Here is a 13814-nt window from a genome sequence, read left to right as displayed (position 1 = left end):
TTCCTGTTTTTCAATTTTCCTGACAAATGCGCATGCGCGGACGCCCGCGCATGCGCATTTCTTGCAAGAAATGCGCATGCGCGGGCGTCCGCGCATGCGCATTTGTCAGGAAAATTGAAAAACAGGAAGAGGGAGCCCCGGGAGACGCCGCGCGTCAGGTAAGTGCCTTTAATTTGCTTTATTACAAATTCATTTTATCTTTTAAAAGTAGGGTGGGTGGGTGGCGGGTGGCGCGTAGTGGGGCTACGCGAAGCGCGTAGTGTGCGTAGATTTGGGCACACTACGTGCTGCTTCACGTAGCCCCACTACGCCCACTACGCCCACCCTTAGCTATTATGTGAAATAAAAGCGAAATTACACAAGATTATGTGGAAATATACGAGAATCCTATCCCTATATTTAGCGCTTTTTTCTAAGTGCAAAATGCACCTTTGCTCCCAAAATGGACCTGACGATACATTTTGCACCAAGAAAATACCACATAATGCTACGGAACATGTACAGCAGCTGCTCACATTCACTAAGGTCATTGTTCCTGTGTGTGCTCCTGCAGTAAGTTTTTCTGTCAAATTGCTCATAATTGCCTGAGCGGGCATAATCGTGTACATTTTTGTCATTTTTTTGTTAAATAAGTAACGTAAAAATTACTGAAATTACCCTGATTACTCCAAGGCCTAGTTAAATGTGGAAGACAAATGCTCATACTGCATTATATAAAACATTCAAAAGCTTGTGGCATGTATATTGTTGTCAATAAATGTATGTATGTATGCCTCAATATTAATTTGCCCTGTTGGCACTATTCCTTTGTTTTACTTATTGTAGTGACACCCTGACACAGTCAGTAGCATGAGTTTATTTTATTAAATATATGCTTTATGTTGTGTTAGAATCATAGAGGGATATTGTGTTTTTAGCGGTTTGGAGTTAATAGTGCATAAATTGATGCCTCAAAGCAAGAGGTCCAGGGTACATTTAGGGAATTATCTGCACTGTGAAACTTTCTTTTGTGTGTAGGCCCTGTTGTTTTTGGGGCCCATTATAGAGTGTCACCATAGGGCTTTCCACTTGGAATTCTGTATATATTTGTTCATTTGTGCTTAATAGCTTGTATTATAAATACTTTTCCTTTTTATAAGAAAAGGAACTGATGGGACATTAAGAGCCTGATTTGCATGGTGGTGAGACCGCCACCGACAGCCCCTCGGTGGCGGTCTCACCACCAACCTAAGCAAGTTTCCTGCCCACCCCATTAGGATGGCGGGCAGTTTGTTGGCAGTTAGAAAGACCCACCGCCATGCATCCGACAGGCTCCTTATCTCTATCATATCCCTACAATGGTGGTGGTGCCAACCAGGCACCACCGTAGGGATTATGATGTCCCTTTCCGCCCGCCTTTTCATGGCAGTTAACCTGCCATGAAAAACAGGTAGATAGGAACTTTGGGGGCCCGTAGCAGGCCCCCCTTCACCACTGGCCCTCAGACATGGGCCCTGGGGGGCACCACATCCCTGCACCATGTGGCAGGCACTGCATGTGACCCTTTTTTGTCTTGCGGTGTGTGCTGCAGCCAGCAGCACCCGCTGCAATACAAAATATAGGCACTGCGACCGCCGCGGTGGTGGCTGCATTGTAATGCCTATGTCGGGACCACCAACAGCCTACGGGCGGTCCCATTTCTGATAGGGTGGCGGGCAGACAAAAGTCCACCCGCCATCCTAATCGGGCCCCAAATTATTTAGGGCATGATTACGATGTCGGTTGGAAACTAACCTGCCCAACTCCTTGTCGGATTCGGTTACGACCGACTCGCAGTCCGCGGTTCCTCCCGACCAATTATGATGCTTCCAAACACCGTTCGAAAGGACTCCTATTGACTTCAATGGGAGCCTGTGTTCCGACCGACAATACAGGCTCCTATGAGGAAAACGGGTGTCTGCGGAAAACCTATCACCCTGTCGCAGGCAACCCATGGTGCCTGCTACACTGTGCATGGTTTTACATGGGGGTCCCTTGGGTACCCCTTCGACCCCAAAGTGTAGGACTCAGGATGGAGGGGAGCCTGCTAGGGTCCCCCAAAGTGAGTTTCTGACAGCCTTTTTGTGTCACACAGACAGAGGGACCAATTATGATCTTGTTAGGAAGGGCTCCGAATCGGATTCAGGCTTGCCAAATCCAATTTGGAGCCCTTGTTTCCGACCGAATTGTACCCTGTTCCGAACAACCAATTATGATGCCCGGAAGCTGTTTGGGCTGTCCAAATCGGTTCCAAAAGGCATTCGTACTGGTTGAGCCTTTCTGACCCGATTCATACAGCCTTATAGACACATTTTCTGAACAAGAGATTACAATGACAGATTCGGACAGCGGTTCAGATTCAGTTTGCCCAAGACAAAACGGCTATCAGAATCTGTCTTTGGGGGCCCATAGTAGGCCCCCCTTCACCCGGAGCCATCTGAATCAGGCCTGTGGGTGTATCCCTCTTTCCTACCATGCACAGATTGGCAGGCACCAAGGGGTGCCCACCACAGGGTGAACAATTTTCCCCAGACACCCCTTTGTTCAATGGAAGCCTGTGTTCTCGGAACACAGGCGTCAATGGAAGTCAGACTGATTCATGTCCAGAAGCATCCGGAGGCATCTAAATCACTCAGTTGGACTCCCCCAATCCGAGTCATTTGGAAAGCATTCCAAAACCGACTCTGTCCTAATGCTTTCCGAACGGGATTGTAATCGGCCCCAGAATGGGAAAGGCTGTTGGAATCCTACATCGTAATCGGACGGTCGGAAACGCTGGCCATAGAGCTGTACTAATCATCTCCGAGCGACTCAGATTCTCCAAATGACATTCGGAACTGATTCGGAATGACTGAACGGTTGCCCTTCTGACCATGAGCATCATAATCGGTCGGGACCAATTACGATGAGTTCCGACACGGTCTAGGGGAATCCGACTGTTGGTCTGAGGCTTTCTGACCGACATAGTAATGAGGCCCTTAGTCTTGTTTGTTGCATTGCTGAGTTTTGAGGCTATACCCCACAGCATCTACCGTGAGTAAGCCTTGGATTGCTTTGCCTTGTTACCTCAAGAGTCGACCAACATCGTAATTAGGCCATTTGTCCTGTTTTTTGCTTTGCTGAGTTTTGAGTCTATACCCACAGCACATCCTGTGGGTACGCCTGGGATTGCTTTGCCTTGCTACCTGGAGAGTCTAGTGCTTAAAGGGGGAACTTGGTTTCTATTTAGGGGGGCACAGTACAGGGTTTCTGTGACAGCAGCAGCAAAAGAACCCATAGAGAGTGTCACCAAAGGGATTTTCAATTGCAATTCTGTTTGTATTTGTTAATTTGTGTGCTTTACTTAATAGCATGTATAGTAAATACGTTTCCTTTTTATAGGGTAAAGCACTGACTCAACAGTAAATTATTTAGTGTTTTTTGTTGCGTTGCTGAGTTTTGAGTCTATACCCCACAGCACCTCCCCTGAGTAAGCCTTGGACAGCTCTGCCTCTCTATCTCGCGAGTCAAGTGTTGAAAAGGGGAACTTGGTTTCGAATTAGGTGGGACACAGTACAAGGGTTCCATGATACCATAAGCAAAATGCCCCAGTTGTTACAAATAAGGAGATCTTTGTGTGCCATCCAATTAAAGCCTCTACATAATGGAATTAATTTATAATAGGATAATGAAAATAACAGTACGTGCACCTCGTATGTTAGTATTGTGTTAAGAGCTTGTATGAAAGCAGATTGTTTTAGAAGGTGTGGCCTATGTTTGTTTTATATGATTCAGGTGGAATCTATTTTTCAGAAAGAGGTAATATTTTGAGTGAACGCCATATTCCAGAATTTGATAAGGCAGGCAAAAAATAAATACAATATGAACTTAAATTGATTAATTTGCTTTATAAGGTAAATAACGGTATGAGAAAGAAGAGCCAAGTTTATTAGTATCTTTGGATATAGACAATGCATTAGGAACTACATACATTGTTCATCTACTTAAGTTAATAAAAACACTAAATTATGTTATTCACTCAAAGAGATGCAAACGTTATCCTGAAAATGTCGTGATATGCCAAAATGTGGTAAAAGCAAAGCTGATGATTTCAGCCCACCTGCTGGATACAGTTACCTGAAACAATTATTAAAATAACTTCACTTCTATTTGTCAACAAATGCTCCAAATAGATCCATACAGGTGACTCCAAATCAAATTATTTTGAGGGGAGAAATCACAAATAGAAAAGGCACAACGAGTGATGAAATCTAATTAGTTTTCATTTTAGTGTTTAAAAATCGTACCAATTTACTTTAATTGTTAAAAAAACAACCTACAGTTGTTAACTTGTGATTGGAAGACTATTACGGGATCATAGCAAAAGAACAAATGAAAGTATAAATGATCTCTTTCTCAACAGAAAAAAACCGAAAAGATGCCTGTTATGACAGCACAAATCTCGGTTGTCTTAAAACCTTTTCAAGTATTTACTTATTGAAACATCAGTAAAGCCATAATCATTTATTCTAGGAGGTAAAGTGTTAGGATTTGGATTAGTTAATTACCATGCACGCATTTGAGATGCCTTTTTCATCTTCTTCTTGGCATTGATAGCCATTTCAATCTTGTATTTTCTACAGCTTGTGTCATAATCCATGGCTTCCAAGGATTTTAAGGGGACCTTTTTCTCTGCTTGTATATTTTCCTGAGTCCTGCAACTCTGCATTCTCCTTGTCTGTTGCAGACTTTCATGCAGGAAAGGCACTGCACCTACAACATTCTACCTCTGCCCTTTCCTCTTATGCTTCCTCTATGAGACTGTGGCGGGCATAGTTAACTGGCTTTCAGGTTATGCAATTCCAGGGCAATCAAAAAGTTTCTGAGCAGTGTAACTCATGGTCCCAGTAGATTACTCCGGGAAGGAATATAAGGAGTTAGCTTGCCTCAGATATACCAGCTTTTCACCTGCATGTGCCAAGTGCCCAGAAACCACTATGTGCTCTCAGAAGAGACTATGCACAGTCCCCTTCTCAAGTGTTTGGACAAAATATTGAAAGAATATCCAGGTGTCATATATATCGTAGACAGGAATATTGACGGTGAGAATATTGATTAAAATTGTTGTAAAAAATATTGAATTAAAAAAATTGTTGTACATAATATAGTTTGTTCATATTATTTTGTAGGGATTTTATTATAGTGTGTCTGATTTGATGTGTTTAATATTATTTTTACTTGTGTGTTTAGTAAGGTAATTTTTTATTTGGGAATTTTTTACTTTTTAGTTGCATTGCTGTATAAAAAGTATGTATATATAATTTGTTTAGTAGCGGAATGATGGGTTATTAGAGGATAAGGGTTGGGAGATTTTTAGAAAGTGAATATTTTAATTTAAATGTAATTATTTAAATGGTATGCAAATTAATATTGTAAAAATGTAGACATTTATGGTGTTCTATTTATAATTGTCTAAATAATAGTTTAAAAGTAAAAAATATTTTATTGTAATAAAATAAATAATGTAATTATACAAATATTGGTAAAATGTGTAAAATATATAAAAAATAAATGTAATACTGTGAAAAAAACATGCACATTGCTTTAATAAAAGAATTAAATTTAATATTTGTGGCAAATCATTTTTCAGTTTAAAATATTTGTACGGATTTTTGAATGTGGAACATTTATATTGTCATTGGAAATACATTGTATGAAATATTTTTCATTTTCATATTTAAAAGTGTTTAATTTAATTATGAAAATAGAATAAATATGTATTATTTATGATGTATTTTGTATTTGCATATTCATAAGCTATATGTTTATGTATGAAAAATGTATAAACAAAATTTAAATAATGAAATTTTTATATGTTAAAATATTGGAATCATTTCTGTTGTTGGGAATATATTTTCTTAAAGTTAATATATATATTTTCAGTACTGCTTGAATTGGATCGTCGAATATATATATATATATTCACTTAAAAAACCATAGGTTTCACACATGTTATAGTTAGCTGGACATTTTACTCGTAAAAAACCAATGAAATTCCCCCGTTATAGTTAGTGCAGGCAACTATAACTCACGCGACCGCAATCCTCTGCTGATGACGTCAGATATTACATCACTGTATTTAGACACCTATTTACCCATGTCTTCTTCCATTAATCTTTAGCTATACATATATTACAAATATTTATTTTTCAGAAAGACACATATGTAATCAGTGATGTAATATCTGACGTCATCAGCAGAGGATTGCGGTCGCGTGAGTTATAGTTGCCTGCACTAACTATAACGGGGGAATTTCATTGGTTTTTTACGAGGGAAATGTCCAGCTAACTATAACATGTGTGAAACCTATGGTTTTTTAAGTGAATTTGCAAGGTTTTTTAAATGCTAATTCCTAACTATAACGTGTGTGAAACCTATGGTTTTTTAAGTGAATTTGTACGGTTTTTTAAATGCTAAGTTATGTATTTATTAATATTTTTTTTCTTTCAGGTTTTTCACCGAGCGCCCACAATGCGCACCCCGCGCTTTTAAAAAAAAAAACAAATGTTTTTTCCACCATTGGGGGTCCTTCAGTGACCCCCTGACAAAGGCTAGGGGGTCAGGAACTGTCCACCCTGCCCCCTTTTCACGTTCTCCACCTTTGTTTTTTACTGCCTCAGACTGCGAGAGACAAAATGGCGGCTGACACTTCCTGATTTAGACCGATTCGAATGTTTACTGACATCTAACAACCAATCAGAATTGCGCTCGCGCACGTCACCGTGCGCGCACTGTGCGCGCACGGTGCGCGCCTATAGATATGTATGTACTTTTAACTGCAATTTTCTCAGGAACTAATGAACATATTGACTCCAGATATGCAAAAGGCACATCCCTGACCTGAGGACTACCTCTTTGCCCAATTTAAAGTAATTCTGTTCAGCCGTTTGGGCTGTACCTTGGACTAAAGGTCCCTATGGAAAATTGCATGGGAAAACGCGTTTTGGGACCCCCCTTTTTTCTCAGCCCCCGCTTGACGAATCCCCTCGAGACTTTCAGGGTAGGAGCGGAGCGGAGTGCCCCACCTATTTTGAAAATTTTGCGAGGATTCATCAATCGGCGCCAAAGTTATTCCAAATAGAATGTTGCAGATTTCCTATGGAAACGCGGTCCTAAATATAACTATCTACTGGCGACCGCCAGTTGATAATATATATATATATATATATATATATATATATATATATATGTATATATATGTATATATATATATATATATATATGTTATTGAATTTGAAAATTAGTTTTAGATAATTTTTTTCATTTATGATTTGTATTTTTTACAGTATGCATCTGTATGTTATGTTTCAAAGTTTGGAAATATTAGTACACAATAATCCAAATATCTAAATACATTAATTATTAATAGTGATAAACATATTATTCTATATGCTAATGTTTAATTGTAAATATATAAGTTTTAGTTTGGCTTAGGTGTTCTTTTACGTAATTTTTATTTTATGGTCTAGATCAAAAATCATGTGTGAGTATGGACTATTCATTGTATATATGAATTTTTTTGCGTGAAGCACCTTGCATAAAATGCATTACATTTTAGTGGAAATACTAAGGGGCCTATTAGGATGGCGGCCGGAAAACCACCCGACCCCCATGGAAGCAGAAAACAACCACCCACCGGCACCGTGGGAAAACCGGTGGCCAAATTAGGATCATCCGACAAAAAACACCGACCGCGGTGGAATGGGGCCAAGAAAAAACACCCGTAGCGGGCGGAGATATGCAAAAGGCACATCCCTGACCTGAGGACTACCTCTTTGCCCAATTTAAAGTAATTCTGTTCAGCCGTTTGGGCTGTACCTTGGACTAAAGGTCCCTATGGAAAATTGCATGGGAAAAATGCGTTTTGGGACCCCCCTTTTTTCTCAGCCCCCGCTTGACGAATCCCCTCGAGACTTTCAGGGTAGGAGCGGAGCGGAGCGCCCCACCTATTTTGAAAATTTTGCGAGGATTCATCAATCGGCGCCAAAGTTATTCCAAATAGAATGTTGCAGATTTCCTATGGAAACGCGGTCCTAAATATAACTATCTACTGGCGACCGCCAGTTGATAATATATATATATATATATATATATATATATATATATATATATATATGTATATATATGTATATATATATATATATATATATGTTATTGAATTTGAAAATTAGTTTTAGATAATTTTTTTCATTTATGATTTGTATTTTTTACAGTATGCATCTGTATGTTATGTTTCAAAGTTTGGAAATATTAGTACACAATAATCCAAATATCTAAATATATTAATTATTAATAGTGATAAACATATTATTCTATATGCTAATGTTTAATTGTAAATATATAAGTTTTAGTTTGGCTTAGGTGTTCTTTTACGTAATTTTTATTTTATGGTCTAGATCAAAAATCATGTGTGAGTATGGACTATTCATTGTATATATGAATTTTTTTGTGTGAAGCACCTTGCATAAAATGCATTACATTTTAGTGGAAATACTAAGGGGCCTATTAGGATGGCGGCCGGAAAACCACCCGACCCCCATGGAAGCAGAAAACAACCACCCACCGGCACCGTGGGAAAACCGGTGGCCAAATTAGGATCATCCGACAAAAAACACCGACCGCGGTGGAATGGGGCCAAGAAAAAACACCCGTAGCGGGCGGAGATGGCCAAAATCTGTCCACGGCGGTCGGAGTCGCGGCGGAAAAACACCAACCCGCCGCAAGTATAGCGGAGACACCGCATGGGAAATTAGGATATACCCGACGGTCCCGCGGCAGGTACTGCTGTCTCTGATCGCTGCGGTCACACAATGGGATGAATTGGAGAGCCAGCGGAAGAGCTGAAGCACAGCCGCCACTGCGGACAATCTGTATAAAATATGGCGGATGAAGCAAAAAACACACAAGAAGGCCAAAAAGTGCACACAGAAAACTAGCCATGCCCCCCCAAATACACAAAACACACCCAAATGACACAACCACATGGCAAAAAGAAACATACAAATCACAGGACAACATACCTGACAGCAATACCCCATTTGGACACACCCACATAGCTGAGTATAAAACCAGCCCCTTCCCTGACCACAATCCTGTGCAATGCTCCATGAGAGAAGGGACACACACCCCACATGACAGGAGACGCAAAGGACACAACATCACTAGCCACACCACACACAGCACCACCACCACTTCCACACCTGCACAACACACACCATACACATCACAACCACACCCACCACTCACACTCCTGCACCCACAACCACTTTGCACACCACACACAATGGCCACACAAAAAATGCCCAAATTCACAGAGAGTGAGTAGATGAGATAGTCAGAGGGGAACCACAGCTTTTTGGTAGCCTGATCCAACAGACACCATTAGCCACAAGGACACAAATGTGGGCAAGGATAGTCCAAAGGGTCAATGCAGTAGGGACCACCCCAAGATCAAAAAAGGAGATCATGAAGCGGTGGCGTGATCTGAAGAGGGTGGTCAAGGAGAGGAGGTGCAAGAACCGTGAGCTGGCTCAGAGGACTGGCGGTGGCTCTCCCATTCCACAACAACCATTCACACCATGGGAGGAGAAGGTGCTTGCCATATTGCATCCAGAGAGTCTCACAGGAGTAGCTGGGGGAGTGGAGGTTTGTAAGTACAAACAAATGACTACCACCACTCTGCTACATACAGTCCCACACAACTACAAAGCTACACCACCTAGGACAAATTCCATCCATCTGCACCACACACTCACAAAAACATGTCTCACAGATCCAACATTCACCCACTCCCATTCACCCCAAACGTAGTTACCAACATTACCATGGGGGCATGTGTACAGGCAGACAGCAATACAACTCCCACCAGGCCCCGTGTCCCACAGCATCAGCAAGATGGAGCCCTCCACCCACCCCACCAAGAAGCATGTGTCAGCCATTATATTACCCTCATCAAACTTACAGGCAGGTAGCCTTCTTTCATGGGAGGGTGTTTGGGGGTGGGAGGCCTGCACTACTCTCCCACCATTCCCTCTGTCCTACACCTGAGCAGGATGGAGCACCCCCCCCCACCAGAAGCAGTTGGAAGCCATTGCAGTACACCAAACAAACTTACAGGTAGGTAGCCATCTTCACAATGAGGGTGTCTGTGTGTGGGAGGCCTGTACCACTACTTTTATCATGCACCCTGGCCCCCACCTCAGCAGGATGGAGCCCTCCCCCGCCCTACCCAGAAGCAGTTGTAAGCCATTACATCACCCTTGTCAAACTAACAGGTAGGTAGCCATCCTCACAGTGAGGGTGTCTGGGTGGGGGAGGCCTGTACCACTACTCCCACCATGCACCCTGGCCCCCACCTCAGCAGGATGGAGCCTTCCCTCCACCCCACCCAGAAGCAGTTGGCAACCATTACATCACCCTCATCAAACTAACAGGTAGGTAGCCATCTTCACAGTAAGGGTGTCTTGGTGTGGGAGGCCTTCACTACTACTCCCACCATTCCCTCTGTCCCACACCTAAGCAGGATGGAGCACCCCCCACCCAAAAGCAGTTGGAATCCATTGCAGTACACCAAACAAACTTACAGGTAGGTAGCCATCTTCACAGTGAAGGTGTCTGGGTGTGGGAGGATTGTACCACTACTCCCACCATGCACCCTGGCCCCCACCTCAGCAGGATGGAGCCCTCCCCCCACCCCACCCAGAAGCAGTTGGAAGCCATTACATCACTCTCATCAAACTAACAGGTAGGTAGCCATCTTCATAGTGAGGGTGTCTGGGTGTGGGAGACCTATACCCCTACTCCCACCATGCACCCTGGCCCCCACCTCAAGAGGATGGAGCCCTCCCCACACCCCACCCAGAAGCAGTTGGAAGCCATTACATCACCCTCATCAAACTAACAGGTAGGTAGCTATCTTCACAGTGAGGGTGTCTGGGTGTGGGAGGCCTGTACCACTACTCCCACCATGCACCCTGGCCCCCACCTCAGCAGGATGGAGCCCTCCCCCACCCAGAAGCAGTTGTAAGCCATTGCAGTACACCAAACAAACTTTCAGGTAGGTAGACATGTGATTCTGGCCTGTGACCCCACTGAGCAGGATGTAAGCCGCCACCATGCACACACACATGTGTGACATAACAAACCCAAATGTGGGCACATTACAGGTAAGTAGCCAGTACGTGTACCCACCCATTTGTCACCAATTAAATGGTGCCATATGACAACACTAGCCCTCTCATTGCACAAAGAGGTACGCCTGTCCCATTGCCTAGCACAGTGTGCACACATGTAAGCTAAGGAAACTGTCACAGCTACCAAAGTGTGACACACCAATGCACAAGTAGAAGAAAGTCAGGGCACAATCATGCACAGCTCCTATTTAAATGTGCATCACCATGGGGCCAGTGCAACAAGGACCATTCAAAAAATACGAAAGCATGTGAGGTGGTACACATCAAGATATGCACATGACAGGACAAAGGTATGCAGGAGATGACAATGGCCAGTCCATGGCCAGATGTGACGCCTGCCAGGTCAGACAAATCAACAAAGAGTCCTCAATGAAAAACATGTTGGCCCCAATTCACAGAACTAACTTAAGACAAAATCCTAAACTTACTACCATTTTGGTACTCACAGAATGCATTTACGCCTTTTGGCATTCACAGAATGAACTTACTACTTTTGGTATTCACAGAATGGACTTATGACTACTAACTTTACGTCTGCACTCGGGCCGGAATTTCCGCTCCCGGAGCAGGGGAATTCCACACCTGGAGCGGGGATTCTGCTCCCGGGCCGGAATCTCCGCCTGCGGGCTGGAATCTCCGATTCCGGGCCGGAATACACGAACTGTGGCCGTTGATCATTTTAGCCAAGGGTAAACACCTGTTCAAGTGCCTACCATCCCCCACCATGCATCAGCTGACACACTGCAGCCAATCCTAGCCCTGCAGCATGTATAAATGCAGAGCAGACACACACAAACCCTTTCAACATGTCACTGAATGTGTTTGTTGCACTGCCCTTGCCATGCGACAAAACTACTTGAGGAGGAGAGCAGAGAGCATCTTCAGACAAAGGATCAACCTATTTGGAATGTCCTGCCAGGATGTAAGGGCCAGGCACCGTTTCCCTCCAGAAGTCATCTTGGATATGATATGTGAGTGGGAGCAGGAACTTGACTCCGTAATCTGCTGCTCACATGCAATACCAGAATATCTCAAGATCCTTTCTGCTCTCCATTTCTTTGCCACTGGGTCTTTCCAAAGGGTCTCCAGTGACCATGTGGGCATTTCCCAGGTGAGCCTGTCGCGGCGCCTGCATCAGGTACTGAGATGCATCACTGCTAGAGCCCGCAACCACATACAAATGCCACATACACTGGCCATGAGACAAAGGGCAGCACGAGATTTCTATCTCATTGCACAATTCCCACATGTGCTGGGTGCAATTGATTGTACCCATGTGGCCCTTCAGCCACCCCGCCGCATTGCACACATCTTCTGCAACAGACACCAATGGTATTCCATCAATGTGCAAGCTGTCTGTGATGCCAGTGGGAGGTTCATTAATGTGCATGCAGTGTTCCCAGGCAGTACCCATGACAGCTTCATATTCCACATGTCACTTCTTGCCCGGCGGATGGCTGCGGGAGAATTTGGCAACATGTGGCTACTTGGTAAGTACCAAGCACTAAAAATGAGTGATATGTGTTATTGAAGTGTCTGAATGCCCCCCAACATTAACCATTGTACAATAAGAATCATAAAGCTACATACGTGGCCCAACAGACACTGTATGTACTAAAGTATAGATCATAGCCTGTGCAAATCAAAGAGGGAAATGTAACCAACTGCCCTTTCTTCACTCCTCAGGCGATGCTGGGTATGCACTCTCCCCACATCTCCTCACCCCTTACAGGCGTGCAAACACTGTACCTCAGCGCAGGTACAATAGGGCACACATATGGACTCAAGCCATCAAGAGCGTACTTTTGGCCTTTTGAAGTCGCGATTCAGATGTCTCGACCGTACAGGGGGTGTGCTGCTGTACTCCCCAGAAGTCGTGCGCAAGATCATATTAGCCTGATGTGTTTTGCACAACATTGCTTTAACGCATGGCTTACACATACCACTGGAACCTCGGCTAGCTCTGAATCTCGGAAACAGGGCCATTGCACAAAACCGAGGTCAGGGCATGCAAGTCCGCGATCAGCTCGTTGCCACGTTTTTCACATGAGCAACCAGTAGTGTCATGGACAAAATGTGGTTTGCTCTCTGATGTCAATGATGAAACTTGGATATACACCACTGTGTCAATAAATTCCATCCTGAGACAACTTTGCAAGCCACACTAACTGCAGGTAAATCACAGCTGCTGACAGTAGTCAAAAGGTAGAGCGTGCATCAGGTCATGTGCCCATGTCAGCGATCAGTGTAGTGGATGTCCCTAAAAACAACTATTCATGCAAATGACAAACGATACATGTCCTGAGAGACCTACCTGGACCTTATGAGGATGGGTCATTTAATCACAAAAGGCCATAACCATTGCATACTCAGACCTGTGCCCTCAACAAATTTGACTCCCCTACAAATGATGGGCCCAGAACATGAGTGATGATGTCATGGGTGAATCAGGCACCATGTGTCTGTGATATATCCACACGGCTCCACCCCAATGTTATGTAACAAATCACACAACTCTGGTAATGAGCACTCAATATGGACTACATGTACCATAATGCAAAGTAG

Source organism: Triturus cristatus, chromosome 4_2, assembly GCF_964204655.1.
Source record: "Triturus cristatus chromosome 4_2, aTriCri1.1, whole genome shotgun sequence".
Classification (NCBI taxonomy): Eukaryota; Metazoa; Chordata; class Amphibia; order Caudata; family Salamandridae; genus Triturus; species Triturus cristatus.
The sequence above is the reverse complement of the archived record's forward strand: the minus strand, read 5'-3'. Positions refer to the sequence as shown.